Raw genomic sequence first — 14,073 nt, 5'->3', positions numbered from 1 at the left:
AAAGTCTATTTAAGAGACCCTCATCTCTTCATTTTGATAGGTTGAATGAGAATTTGCATTGAATTGTTGATGGAATTCATACTCACATTTTTTCATATTCACTTACGCAAAGATCAAGTTTGACCAAAAGTTGACCAGATTTAACTACGGTTGACTTGAGTTGACTAGTTTCAAAAAGAATTTTGAAATAATTAAATGAAATTATTTAATTAAATGAAGTCAATTAATTAAATAAGAAAAATTTCTCTAATTAATTAAAGATTACTTAATTAAATAAAAAAAGTAATTATGAGAGCATATCTCATTTTATTAAATTAAATATCTCAACAAAATCTGTCTTTAGTTCAAAAATGGAAATTTTTAGTTTACTATTGATAAAAAATGAGTTAAATCAGTTAACTTCTTTTTCTACTCAAATTGAATCAGTTAACTCCTTATTTTACTCAAATTAAATCTGTTAACTCCCTTTAATTTGGAAAACTCCCTTTATGACTGAACTTCACCTTTAATCCTGACCGCTAATTGAAATCGATCTCAACTATTGATGAATTCCAGTAAAGTCTATTTAAGAGACCCTCATCTCTTCATTTTGAAAGGTTGAATGAAAATTTGCATCGAATTGTTCCTGGAATTCATACTCACATTTACTCATATTCACATATGCAAAGATCAAGTTTGACCAAAAGTTGACCAAATTTAACCACAGTTGACTTGAGTTGAATAGTTTCGAAAATTTTTTTTGAATAATTAAACAAATTATTTAATTAAATGGAGTACTTACTTCTAATTAATTAAACAAACTTATTTAATTAAATGAGAAGCCATTCCTAATTAATTAAATTAAGTCAATTAATTAAATAAGAAAAATTCTTCTAATTAATTAAAGATTAGTTAATTAAATAGAAATAATAATTATGAGAGCATATCTCATTTTATTAAATTAAATATCTCAACAAAATCTCTCTTTAGTTCAAAAATGGAAATTTCCAGTTCACTATTGATCAAAAATGAGTTAAATGAGTTAACTCCTTTTTTTACTCAAATTGAATCAGTTAATTCTTTATTTTACTCAAATTAAATCTGTTAACTCTCTTCAATTTGGAAAACTACCTTTATGACTGAACTTCACCTTTAATCTTAACCGCTGATTGAAATCGATCTCAACAATTGATGAATTCTACTAAAGTCTATTTAAGAGACCCTTGTCTCTTCATTTTGAAATGTTGAATGAAAATTTGCATCGAATTGTTGCTAGAATTCATACTCACATTTGCTGATATTCACATACGCAAAGATCAAGTTTGACCAAAAGTTGACCGGATTTAACCACGGTTGACTTGAGTTGACTAGTTTCGAAAAAAAATTTAAAATAATGAAACGAAATTATTTAATAAAATGGAGTACTTACTTCTAATTAATTAAACAAAGTTATTTAATTAAATGAGAAGCCATTCCTAATTAATTAAATGAAGTTATTTAATTAAATTATAAAACTATCTCTAATTTATTAAAGATTACTTAATTAAATAGAAAAAGTAATTATGAGAGCATATCTCATTTTATTAAATTAAATATCTCAACAAAATCTATCTTCATTTCAAAAATGGAAATTTCCAGTTCACTATTTATCAAAAATGAGTTAAATCAGTTAACTCCTTTTTCTACTCAAATTGAATCAGTTAACTCCTTAGTTTACTCAAATTAAATCTGTTAACTCCATTTAATTTGGAAATCTCCCTTTATGACTGAACTTCACCTTTAATCCTGACCGCTGATTGAAATCGATCTTAACCATTGATGAATTGTAGTAAAGTCTATTTAAGAGACCCTCATCTCTTCATTTTGAAAGGTTGAATGAGAATTTGCATCGAATTATTGCTGAAATTTATACTCACGTTTGCTCATATTCACATACGCAAAGATCAAGTTTGACCAAAAGTTGACCAAATTTAACCACGGTTGACTTGAGTTGACTAGTTTTGAAAAGAATTTTGAAATAATTAAATGAAATTATTTAATTAAATGGAGTACTTACTTCTAATTGATTAAACAAAGTTATTTTATTAAATGAGAAGCCATTTCTAATTAATTAAATGAAGTTATTTAATCAAATAAGAAAAGTGTCTCTAATTAATTAAAGATTACTTAATTAAATAGAAAAAGTAATTATCAGAGCATATCTCATTTTATGAAATTAAATATCTCAAAAAAATCTCCGTTTAGTTCAAAAAGGGAAATTTCCAGTTCACTATTCATCAAAAATGAGTTAAATCAGTTAACTCCTTTTTGTACTCAAATTGAATCAGTTAACTCCTTATTTTACTCAAATTAAAGCTATTAACTCCCTTTAATTTGAAAATCTCCCTTTATGACTGAACTTCACCTTTAATCCTGACCGTTGATTGAAATCGATCTCAACTGTTGATGAATTCCAAGAAAGTCTATTTAAGAGACCCTCATCTCTTCATTTTGAAATGTTGAATGAGAATTTGCATCGAATTGTTGCTAGAATTCATACTTGCATTTGCTCATATTCACATATACAAAGATCAAGTTTGACCAAAAGTTGACTAGATTTAACCATGGTTGACTTGAGTTGATTAGTATTGAAAAGAATTTTGAAATAACTAAACAAAATTATTTAATTAAGTGTGTAGACACCTAAATTTGATTACACTGCTTTGGTAATCTAATTTAGCCATCTCTAAAGGCATCTTTAATTAAATTCCTATTTAATTAATCCTTTGCCATCCCTTAGCTAATTAATTTAATTAATCATCTATAGTCCTAATTGATAAATCAAATATCCTATTATTTATCAATTAAATCCTATTCTTCTATCTAATTCCAAAAATCCCCATTGATTAAATAAATCTATTTGATAAATAAAATTCTCAAATCTAAAAACTCATAACTTTTCCCTAATCCTCCATTTAACGTAATCCACCCCATCCACCCATACTAACCAAGCTTAGCCACTAACTCACCCACCCTCATTAATGCCATCCACTTGCACATCTCTAACATCCCTAATCTAATCTTAAACCCAAGCCTAATCCACCCCCTAATGTTGTCACATTCCCTAAACAAGTTTAAGACTTTCCTAAACCAAATCAAAGTCTCTCCTCAAAAATTCCAACCGCCAAGTAATGAGTGCTATTACAAAACATAAAAAACTCTTACAAGCTCACTCATGACTCTTACATCCATCTTCCACACTCTGCCCTCTTCCACACTCGTTCCTCTTACATCTCTCTTACATACTCAACCCCACTCGTCATGCTTTTAACCAACCCTTTACCCTACCCTCTCACACTCATCCTCCTTGTGACAAGTGTCACCTTCTCATTGGTGCTAAACAAGCACAATCCATGTGCTCCCCTTTGAGTGCATCTAAGCCCTCCTTAACCATCTCCCCATCCTTGCATCTAAGCCCTCCATCTATCTACCCCTTGGCCTATAAATTGAATCCCATCCCAAGCCATTTCATCAACAATCTTTGAGCTAAAGTTACCGTGCTATTTTGAGAACCAAAGTCATCAATCTTAACCTTATAATGCCAAATTGAGAGCTCACAAGGCTACCAATTTGCCATTACCCATCTCCACCATTGAAGAAATTGGGCAAGCAATTGAGCATACATCCACATCAAAGGATACATCTACAAAATCAAGAAAGCATGGAGTGTTTTCTCTTTAGAGGTTTGCATCTCTTGTTTGTTTTCTTTGTCTAAGCATATATGTGAACTTAGTTTTGGTTTGTGAATGTTTTTTTTAATGTTAATGTTCCTTGCATACTAAGATTCTAGTTCTACAAAGTGAAGTACTTACTTCTAATTAATTAAACAAATTTATTTAATTAAATGAGAAGCCATTTTTAATTAATTAAATGAAGTTATTTAATTAAATAAAAAAAGTGTCTCTAATTAATTAAAGATTACTTAATTAAATAAAAAAAGTAATTATGAGAGCATATCTCATTTTATTAAATTAAATATCTCAACAAAATCTCTCTTCAGTTCAAAAAGGGAAATTTTCAGTTCACTATTGATCAAAAATGAGTTAAATTAGTTAACTCCTTTTTCTACTCAAATTGAATCAGTTAACTCCTTATTTTACTCAAATTAAATCTCTTAACTCCCTTTAATTTAGAAATCTCCTTTTATGACTGAACTTCACCTTTAATCCTGACCGCTGATTGAAATCGATCTCAACCGTTGATGAATTTTAGGAAAATCTATTTAAGAGACCCTCATCTCTTCATTTTGAAAGGTTGAATGAGAATTTGCATCGAATTGTTGCTGAAATTCATACTCACATTTGCTCATATTCATATACGCAAAGATCAAGTTTGACCAAAAGTTGACCAAATTTAACCACGGTTGACTTGACTTGACTAGTTTCGAAAAGAATTTTGAAATAATTAAACGAATTAATTTAATTAAATGAAGTACTTACTTCTAATTAATTAAACAAAGTTATTTAATTAAATGAGAAGCCATTCCTAATTAATTAAATGAAGTTATTGAATTAAATAAGAAAAGTGTCTCTAATTAATTAAAGATTACTTAATTAAATAAAAAAAGTAATTATGAGAGCATATCTCATTTTATTAAATTAAATATCTCAACAAAATCTCTCTTCAGTTCAAGAAGGGAAATTTCCAGTTCACTATTGATCAAAAATTAGTTAAATGAGTTAACTCCTTTTTCTACTCAAATTGAATCAGTTAACTCCTTATTTTACTCAAATTAAATGTTTAACTCCCTTTAATTTGAAAATCTTCTTTTATGACTGAACTTCACCTTTAATCCTGATCGTTGATTGAAATCGATCTCAACCATTGATGAATTCCAAGAAAGACTATTTAAGAGATCCTCATCTCTTCATTTTGAAAGGTTGAATGAGAATTTGCGTCGAAGTGTTGCTAAAATTCATACTCACATTTTCTCATATCCACTTACGCAAAGATCAAGTTTGACCAAAAGTTGACCAGATTTAACCACAGTTGACTTGAGTTGACTAGTTTCGAAAAGAATTTTAAAATAATTAAATGAAATTATTTAATTAAATGAAGTACTTACTTCTAATTAATTAAAAAAAGTTATTTAATTAAATGAGAAGCCATACCTAATTAATTAAATGAAGTTATTTAATTAAATAAGAAAAGTGTCTCTAATTAATTAAAGATTACTTAATTAAATAGAAAAAGTAATTATGAGAGCATATCTAATTTTATTAAATTAAATATCTCAACAAAATCTCTCTTCAGTTCAAAAAGGGAAATTTCCAATTCACTATTGATCAAAACTGAGTTAAATCAGTTAACTCCTTTTGTCTACTCAAATTGAATTAGTTAACTCTTTATTTTACTCAAATTAAATCTGTTAATTCCCTTTAATTTGGAAATCTCCCTTTATGACTGAACTTCACCTTTAATCTTGACCTTTGATTGAAATCGATCTCAACTATTGATGAATTCCAGGAAAGTCTATTTAAGAGACCCTCATCTCTTCATTTTGAAAGGTTGAATGAGAATTTGCATCGAATTGTTGCTGGAATTCATACTCACATTTGCTCATATTCACATACGCAAAGATCAAGTTTGACCAAAAGTCTACCAGATTTAACCATAGTTGACTTGAGTTGACTAGTTTTGAAAAGAATTTTGAAATAATTAAATGGAGTACGAACTTCTAATTAATTAAAAAAAGTTTTTTAATTAAATGAAAAGCTATTCCTAATTAATTAAATCAAGTTATTTAATTAAATAAGAAAAGTGTCTCTAATTAATTAAAGATTACTTAATTAAATAAAAAAAGTAATTATGAGAGCTTATCTCATTTTATTAAATTAAATATCTCAACAAAATCTCTCTTCAGTTGAAAAAGAGAAATTTCAAGTTCACTATTCATCAAAAATGATTTAAATCAGTTAACTCCTTTTTCTACTCGAATTCAATCAGTTAACTCCTTATTTTACTCAAATTAAATCTGTTAACTCCCTGTAATTTGGAAATCTCCCTTTATGACCGAACTTCACCTTTAATTGTGACCGCTGATTGAAATTGATCTCAACCGTTGATGAATTCCAGGAAAGTCTATTTAAGAGACCCTCAACTCTTCATTTTGAAAGGTTGAATGAAAATTTGCATCGAATTGTTGCTGCAATTCATACTCACATTTTCTCATATTCACATAAGCAAAGATCAATTTTGACCAAAAGGTGACCAGATTTAACCATGGTTTACTTGAGTTGACTAGATTTGAAAAGAATTTTGAAATAAGTGAATGAAATTATTTAATTAAATGGAGTAATTAGTTCTAATTAATTAAACTAAGTTATTTAATTAACTGAGAAGCCATTCCTAATTAATTAAATGAAGTTATTTAATTAAATAAGAAAAGTGTCTCTAATTAATTAAAGATTATTTAATTAAATAGAAAAAGTAATTATGAGACAATATCTCATTTTATTTAATTAAATATCTCAACAAAATCTCTTTTCAGTTCAAAAAGGAAAATTTTCAGTTCACTATTGATCGAAAATGAATTAAATCGGTTAAGTCCTTTTTCTACTCAAATTGAATCAGTTAAGTCCTTATTTTACTCAAATTAAATATGTCAACTCCCTTTAATTTGGAAATCTCCCTTTATGACTGAACTTCACCTTTAATTCTGACCGCTGATTGAAATCAATGTCAATGATTAATGAATTCCAATAAAGTCTATTTAAGAGACCCTCATCTCCTAATTTTTAAAGGTTGAATGACAATTTGCATCAAATTGTTGCTAAAATTAATACTCACATTTGCTCATATTCACATACGCAAAGATCAAGTTTGACCAAAAGTTGACCAGATTTAACCACGGTTGACTTGAGTTGACTAGTTTTGAAAAGAATTTTGAAATAATTAAACAAATTTTTTTAATTAAATGGAGTACTTACTTCTAATTAATTAAACAAAGTTATTTAATTAAATGAGAAGCCATTCCTAATTAATTAAATGAAGTTATTTAATTAAATAAAAAAACTATTTCTAATTAATTAAAGATTACTTAATTAAATAAAAAAAGTAATTATGAGAGCATATCTTATTTTATTAAATTAAATATCTCAACAAAATCTCTCTTTAGTTCAAAAACGGAAATTTTCAGGTCACTATTGATCAAAAATGAATTAAATGAGTTAACTCCTTTTTCTACTCAAATTGAATCAGTTAACTCCTTATTTTACTCAAATTAAATCTGTTAACTCCCTTTAATTTGGAATTCTCCCTTTATGACTGAACTTTACTTTTGATCCTAACTGTTGATTTAAATCGATCTCAACCATTGATGAATTCATAGAAAGTCTATTTAAGAGACCCTCATCTCTTCATTTTGAAAGGTTGAATGAGAATTTGCATCGAATTGTTGTTGGAATTCATACTCACATTTGCTCATATTCACATACACAAATATCAAGTTTGACCAAAATTTGACTAGATTTAACTACGGTTGACTTGAGTTGACTAATTTTGAAAAGAATTTAGAAGTAACTAAACGGAATTATTTAATTAAGTGAAGTACGTACTTCTAATTAATTAAACAAATTTATTTAATTAAATGAGAAGCCATTCCTAATTAATTAAATGAAGTTATTTAATTAAAAAAGAAATGTGTCTCTAATTAATTAAAGATGACTTAATTAAATAAAAAATGTAATTATGAGAGCATATATCATTTTATTAAATTAAATATCTCACCAAAATCTCTCTTCAGTTCAAAATGAAAAATTTCCAGTTCATTATTGATCAAAAATGAGTTAATTCAGTTAACTCTTTTTTCTACTCAAATTGAATTTGTTAACTCCTTATTTTACTCAAATTAAATCTGTTAACTCCCTTTAATTTGGAAAAATCTCTTTATAACTGAACTTCACCTTTAATCTTGACCGCTGATTGATATCGATCTCAACCGTTGATGAATTTCAGGAAAGTCTATTTAAGAGACTCTCATCTCTTTATTTTGAAAGGTTGACTGAGAATTTGCATCGAATTGTTGCTGAAATTCATACTCACATTTGCTCATATTCAGATACGCAAAGATCAAGATTGACCAAAAGTTGACCAAATTTAACCACGGTGTACTTGAGTTGACTAGTTTTTAAAAGAATTTGGAAATAATTAAATGAAATTATTTAATTAAATGGAGTACTTACTTCTATTTAATTATACAAAGTCATTTAATTAAATGAGAAGCCATTCCTAATTAATTAAATGAAGTTATTCAATTAAATAAGAAAAGTGTCTCTAATTAATTAAATATTACTTAATTAAATAGAAAAATTAATTATGAGAGCATATCTCATTTTATTAAATTAAATATCTCAACAAAATTTCCCTTCAGTTCGAAAAGGGAAATTTCTAGTTCACTATTGATGAAAAATGAGTTAAATGAGTTAACCCTTTTCCCTACTGAAATTGAATCAGTTAACTCCTTATTTTACTCAAATTAAATCTGTTAACTCCCTTTAATTTGAAAATCTCCCTTTATGACTGAACTTCACCTTTAATCCTGACTGATGAATGAAATCGATCTCAACCATTGATGAATTCCAGGAAAGTCTATTTAAGAGACCCTCATCTCTTCATTTTGATAGGTTGAATGAGAATTTGCATTGAATTGTTGATGGAATTCATACTCACATTTGCTCATATTCACTTACGCAAAGATCAAGTTTGACCAAAAGTTGACCAGATTTAACTACGGTTGACTTGAGTTGACTAGTTTCAAAAAGAATTTTGAAATAATTAAATGAAATTATTTAATTAAATGAAGTCAATTAATTAAATAAGAAAAATTTCTCTAATTAATTAAAGATTACTTAATTAAATAAAAAAAGTAATTATGAGAGCATATCTCATTTTATTAAATTAAATATCTCAACAAAATCTGTCTTTAGTTCAAAAATGGAAATTTTCAGTTTACTATTGATAAAAAATGAGTTAAATCAGTTAACTTCTTTTTCTACTCAAATTGAATCAGTTAACTCCTTATTTTACTCAAATTAAATCTGTTAACTCCCTTTAATTTGGAAAACTCCCTTTATGACTGAACTTCACCTTTAATCCTGACCGCTAATTGAAATCGATCTCAACTATTGATGAATTCCAGTAAAGTCTATTTAAGAGACCCTCATCTCTTCATTTTGAAAGGTTGAATGAAAATTTGCATCGAATTGTTCCTGGAATTCATACTCACATTTACTCATATTCACATATGCAAAGATCAAGTTTGACCAAAAGTTGACCAAATTTAACCACAGTTGACTTGAGTTGAATAGTTTCGAAAAGAATTTTTGAATAATTAAACAAATTATTTAATTAAATGGAGTACTTACTTCTAATTAATTAAACAAACTTATTTAATTAAATGAGAAGCCATTCCTAATTAATTAAATTAAGTCAATTAATTAAATAAGAAAAATTCTTCTAATTAATTAAAGATTAGTTAATTAAATAGAAATAATAATTATGAGAGCATATCTCATTTTATTAAATTAAATATCTCAACAAAATCTCTCTTTAGTTCAAAAATGGAAATTTCCAGTTCACTATTAATCAAAAATGAGTTAAATGAGTTAACTCCTTTTTTTACTCAAATTGAATCAGTTAATTCTTTATTTTACTCAAATTAAATCTGTTAACTCTCTTCAATTTGGAAAACTACCTTTATGAATGAACTTCACCTTTAATCTTAACCGCTGATTGAAATCGATCTCAACAATTGATGAATTCTACTAAAGTCTATTTAAGAGACCCTTGTCTCTTCATTTTGAAATGTTGAATGAAAATTTGCATCGAATTGTTGCTGGAATTCATACTCACATTTGCTGATATTCACATACGCAAAGATCAAGTTTGACCAAAAGTTGACCGGATTTAACCACGGTTGACTTGAGTTGACTAGTTTCGAAAAAAAATTTAAAATAATGAAACGAAATTATTTAATAAAATGGAGTACTTACTTCTAATTAATTAAACAAAGTTATTTAATTAAATGAGAAGCCATTCCTAATTAATTAAATGAAGTTATTTAATTAAATTATAAAACTATCTCTAATTTATTAAAGATTACTTAATTAAATAGAAAAAGTAATTATGAGAGCATATCTCATTTTATTAAATTAAATATCTCAACAAAATCTATCTTCATTTCAAAAATGGAAATTTCCAGTTCACTATTTATCAAAAATGAGTTAAATCAGTTAACTCCTTTTTCTACTCAAATTGAATCAGTTAACTCCTTAGTTTACTCAAATTAAATCTGTTAACTCCATTTAATTTGGAAATCTCCCTTTATGACTGAACTTCACCTTTAATCCTGACCGCTGATTGAAATCGATCTTAACCATTGATGAATTGTAGTAAAGTCTATTTAAGAGACCCTCATCTCTTCATTTTGAAAGGTTGAATGAGAATTTGCATCGAATTGTTGCTGAAATTTATACTCACGTTTGCTCATATTCACATACGCAAAGATCAAGTTTGACCAAAAGTTGACCAGATTTAACCACGGTTGACTTGAGTTGACTAGTTTTGAAAAGAATTTTGAAATAATTAAATGAAATTATTTAATTAAATGGAGTACTTACTTCTAATTGATTAAACAAAGTTATTTTATTAAATGAGAAGCCATTTCTAATTAATTAAATGAAGTTATTTAATCAAATAAGAAAAGTGTCTCTAATTAATTAAAGATTACTTAATTAAATAGAAAAAGTAATTATCAGAGCATATCTCATTTTATGAAATTAAATATCTCAAAAAAATCTCCGTTTAGTTCAAAAAGAGAAATTTCCAGTTCACTATTCATCAAAAATGAGTTAAATCAGTTAACTCCTTTTTGTACTCAAATTGAATCAGTTAACTCCTTATTTTACTCAAATTAAAGCTATTAACTCCCTTTAATTTGGAAATCTCCCTTTATGACTGAACTTCACCTTTAATCCTGACCGTTGATTGAAATCGATCTCAACTGTTGATGAATTCCAAGAAAGTCTATTTAAGAGACCCTCATCTCTTCATTTTGAAATGTTGAATGAGAATTTGCATCGAATTGTTGCTAGAATTCATACTTGCATTTGCTCATATTCACATATACAAAGATCAAGTTTGACCAAAAGTTGACTAGATTTAACCATGGTTGACTTGAGTTGATTAGTATTGAAAAGAATTTTGAAATAACTAAACAAAATTATTTAATTAAGTGTGTAGACACCTAAATTTGATTACACTGCTTTGGTAATCTAATTTAGCCATCTCTAAAGGCATCTTTAATTAAATTCCTATTTAATTAATCCTTTGCCATCCCTTAGCTAATTAATTTAATTAATCATCTATAGTCCTAATTGATAAATCAAATATCCTATTATTTATCAATTAAATCCTATTCTTCTATCTAATTCCAAAAATCCCCATTGATTAAATAAATCTATTTGATAAATAAAATTCTCAAATCTAAAAACTCATAACTTTTCCCTAATCCTCCATTTAACGTAATCCACCCCATCCACCCATACTAACCAAGCTTAGCCACTAACTCACCCACCCTCATTAATGCCATCCACTTGCACATCTCTAACATCCCTAATCTAATCTTAAACCCAAGCCTAATCCACCCCCTAATGTTGTCACATTCCCTAAACAAGTTTAAGACTTTCCTAAACCAAATCAAAGTCTCTCCTCAAAAATCCCAACCGCCAAGTAATGAGTGCTATTACAAAACATAAAAAACTCTTACAAGCTCACTCATGACTCTTACATCCATCTTCCACACTCTGCCCTCTTCCACACTCGTTCCTCTTACATCTCTCTTACATACTCAACCCCACTCGTCATGCTTTTAACCAACCCTTTACCCTACCCTCTCACACTCATCCTCCTTGTGACAAGTGTCACCTTCTCATTGGTGCTAAACAAGCACAATCCATGTGCTCCCCTTTGAGTGCATCTAAGCCCTCCTTAACCATCTCCCCATCCTTGCATCTAAGCCCTCCATCTATCTACCCCTTGGCCTATAAATTGAATCCCATCCCAAGCCATTTCATCAACAATCTTTGAGCTAAAGTTACCGTGCTATTTTGAGAACCAAAGTCATCAATCTTAACCTTATAATGACAAATTGAGAGCTCACAAGGCTACCAATTTGCCATTACCCATCTCCACCATTGAAGAAATTGGGCAAGCAATTGAGCATACATCCACATCAAAGGACACATCTACAAAATCAAGAAAGCATGGAGTGTTTTCTCTTTAGAGGTTTGCATCTCTTGTTTTTTTTCTTTGTCTAAGCATATATGTGAACTTAGTTTTGGTTTGTGAATGTTTTTTTTAATGTTAATGTTCCTTGCATACTAAGATTCTAGTTCTACAAAGTGAAGTACTTACTTTTAATTAATTAAACAAATTTATTTAATTAAATGAGAAGCCATTTTTAATTAATTAAATGAAGTTATTTAATTAAATAAAAAAAGTGTCTCTAATTAATTAAAGATTACTTAATTAAATAAAAAAAGTAATTATGAGAGCATATCTCATTTTATTAAATTAAATATCTCAACAAAATCTCTCTTCAGTTCAAAAAGGGAAATTTTCAGTTCACTATTGATCAAAAATGAGTTAAATTAGTTAACTCCTTTTTCTACTCAAATTGAATCAGTTAACTCCTTATTTTACTCAAATTAAATCTCTTAACTCCCTTTAATTTAGAAATCTCCTTTTATGACTGAACTTCACCTTTAATCCTGACCGCTGATTGAAATCGATCTCAACCGTTGATGAATTTTAGGAAAATCTATTTAAGAGACCCTCATCTCTTCATTTTGAAAGGTTGAATGAGAATTTGCATCGAATTGTTGCTGAAATTCATACTCACATTTGCTCATATTCATATACACAAAGATCAAGTTTGACCAAAAGTTGACCAAATTTAACCACGGTTGACTTGAGTTGACTAGTTTTGAAAAGAATTTTGAAATAATTAAACGAATTAATTTAATTAAATGAAGTACTTACTTCTAATTAATTAAACAAAGTTATTTAATTAAATGAGAAGCCAATTCCTAATTAATTAAATGAAGTTATTGAATTAAATAAGAAAAGTGTCTCTAATTAATTAAAGATTACTTAATTAAATAAAAAAAGTAATTATGAAAGCATATCTCATTTTATTAAATTAAATATCTCAACAAAATCTCTCTTCAGTTCAAGAAGGGAAATTTCCAGTTCACTATTGATCAAAAATTAGTTAAATGAGTTAACTCCTTTTTCTACTCAAATTGAATCAGTTAACTCCTTATTTTACTCAAATTAAATGTTTAACTCCCTTTAATTTGAAAATCTTCTTTTATGACTGAACTTCACCTTTAATCCTGATCGTTGATTGAAATCGATCTCAACCATTGATGAATTCCAAGAAAGACTATTTAAGAGATCCTCATCTCTTCATTTTGAAAGGTTGAATGAGAATTTGCGTCGAAGTGTTGCTAAAATTCATACTCACATTTTCTCATATCCACTTACGCAAAGATCAAGTTTGACCAAAAGTTGACCAGATTTAACCACAGTTGACTTGAGTTGACTAGTTTCGAAAAGAATTTTAAAATAATTAAATGAAATTATTTAATTAAATGAAGTACTTACTTCTAATTAATTAAAAAAAGTTATTTAATTAAATGAGAAGCCATTCCTAATTAATTAAATGAAGTTATTTAATTAAATAAGAAAAGTGTCTCTAATTAATTAAAGATTACTTAATTAAATAGAAAAAGTAATTATGAGAGCATATCTCATTTTATTAAATTAAATATCTCAACAAAATCTCTCTTCAGTTCTAAAAGGGAAATTTCCAATTCACTATTGATAAAAAATGAGTTAAATCAGTTAACTTCTTTTTCTACTCAAATTGAATCAGTTAACTCCTTATTTTACTCAAATTAAATCTGTTAACTACCTTTAATTTAGAAATCTCCCTTTATGACTGAACTTCACCTTTAATCCTGACCGCTAATTGAAATCAATCTCAACCGT

The sequence above is a fragment of the Cupressus sempervirens genome, chromosome 9, assembly GCF_028749045.1.
Source record: "Cupressus sempervirens isolate cs-2001-9-10 chromosome 9, ASM2874904v1, whole genome shotgun sequence".
NCBI lineage: Eukaryota > Viridiplantae > Streptophyta > Pinopsida > Cupressales > Cupressaceae > Cupressus > Cupressus sempervirens.
This window is presented reverse-complemented; position numbering follows the sequence as displayed.